This window comes from Frankliniella occidentalis, unplaced genomic scaffold (genome assembly GCF_000697945.3).
Source record: "Frankliniella occidentalis isolate FOCC.00 unplaced genomic scaffold, Focc_3.1 Scaffold106, whole genome shotgun sequence".
Taxonomy (NCBI): Eukaryota; Metazoa; Arthropoda; class Insecta; order Thysanoptera; family Thripidae; genus Frankliniella; species Frankliniella occidentalis.
In genome coordinates, this window is record NW_026267235.1 from 771,438 (window position 1) to 773,510 (window position 2,073).

The following is a 2,073-nucleotide window of genomic DNA, read 5'->3' on the forward strand; positions in this document are numbered from 1 at the left end:
GAAGTTTTGCATCGATTGATGCTGTAAGTAGCACCAAATACCCTCAGGACAGAGATGTGTATAGTTTTCTGACATGTACCCATATTATTTTTTTATTTTTTCTCACCGACGGGAAGTCGACCCGGTGAGGCCCGGGGGGGTGAGGTTCAGGGTCGCGGCCGCCGCGTCTAGCGTTCGTTTATTCGAATTCCCCGACGCTTTTGGCGCCGTTGCAACCCGCTCCCTCCCTCTCCGCGACGGTAGTGTGGGGTGGGTAACTGATATGGTTGAGCCGCGCGAGGTCGAAAAGACTGTTGGAGATGAGAACGGTGGAGGAAAGGGGCGGGGAGGCGAGTATCGTAAAGAGAGAGAGAGGGAGGGGGTGTTGAGATGTCACGATGCCGAGGTATATCCGCCGCTTGTTTTCTTTAGGTGGGAATAACAACAACCGTACAAATGGGGCTGGTGGTGGTGGGATTTACTTTTTTTTGTTTTGTTTTTAGTGGGAAAGAGTCGTGGTGGGGTTGCGCCGGGGGGCTCCCGAGGGGCAAGAGGGGGGATAAAGGCGGAAGCCGTCTGCTGCGTGTAGCCCCCGCGCCGCACGCGCCCCTACCGGGAAGGGGCGTCGGTCGTAGCGTAAGCACCACCTGGAGCGGGAGGAGGGGGTGAAGGGCGGGCACGTGCCCCGCGAGTGAGAGAGAGAGAGAGAGAGAGAGAGAGAGAGAGAGACGTGCGTGCGAGGGGGCCGTATAGAAGCGCCACTGGCTCGCCGCCGCCAAGAAGAAGCTCCAAACCACCACGGCCCATCGCGCCTCACGAGCCCATCCCCAGTCCATTCAGAGGGGTATAAATGGCGCCAAGTGCGTCGAGTGTGTGCGGCGAGCGCGGCGTTTGTGTGTGTGTGTGTTCGTGTGCGTGCGTGTGCGTGCGTGGGGGCAGCTCTGGACGGGCCGAGTGTGGTTGAGGGAGTGAGAGGGGGGGTGAGGGGGGTTGACTTTGATTAACTGCCGCGAGGCTAATCGTTTCAATTAGCGCGCCGCCGACGCAGCAGCAGCAGCCGCTCCCGTATGGAGATGGTGGTGTTGATCTTGTTGTTGATGATGATGATGATGGTTCAGAGATGATGGTAATTATTTAGCATCACATTTAAACTAAAGATGGAGCCAAAAAAGAATGTTGCAATTTTTTTTAAAACAAATCAAAATATGCTTTGAAGCAGAGCATTGCAAAAAGGCCTCCTCTGACCGACCGAGCTGACCGATACGCGGCCAGAGCTGGACCTACGCTGACCGAGGCGCGGTCAGCGGTGACCGCTCACGAGCCGTTTGAAGGTGAGAGGTGAGGAGAGGAGGCAGGGAGGAATCGGCCCTCCTCACCTCTCACCTGCAAGCGGCTCGTGAGCGGTCACCGCTGACCGCGCCTCGGTCAGCGTAGGTCCAGCTCTGGCCGCGTGTCGGTCAGCTCGGTCGGTCAGAGGAGGCCTCTTTGCAATGCTCTGTTACACCAGCAACTTTCTTGGTTGTCCGATACAATTCTTAACGTTAAAATTCCACAACATCGACGTTGCAATGACTGATCTTGCCATCACATCCCATAGGTGCCATCGACTTCATAGGTCTCAACGCCTACTTCGGTCAGAAAGTCGCTGATCCCAACAAGAAAAGCTCTAACAGTAGCAGCCCCTGGACAACGGGAATGGCAGGCTTCCGAGCCGACGCTAATGTCACTAATACCAGCGAGAGTAAGTCAGCTGGAGACGTCTTCAGCGAGGTGAGTACACACACAGCGCAGCATTTTAGCCAACTACGAACCGCCTCTTCATTTGTACTACCGATGAGGGTCTGCCCAGATAACCGAATGGATCATGCGCGACGTGGCTCTCTGGATTAGAGCCAATTTCGGTCCAGACGTGGGCATCTTCTTCACAGAAAACGGCATGGGCGTGACGGAGAACTCGACGGACGACTGGGACACGCGTGCGGTGTACCACAGCGTGAGTATTCTCGGCAGAATACCGTGACCACTCGCATTGCCAACGTTGACATTGCAATCGACCAGCGTAACGATGGCCGCACCGAGTCCAACGCTTCCTCC

At 56.1% G+C, this 2,073-nt stretch overlaps 1 protein-coding gene across 15 annotated transcripts in view; it reads left to right on the forward strand.

Annotated features, from left to right (window-relative positions):
* LOC113217386 (tensin-1) overlaps positions 1–2,073 on the forward strand; it is a 283,044-nt gene that overhangs the window by 235,330 nt on the left and 45,641 nt on the right. The gene's annotated exons all lie outside the window — the stretch shown is intronic.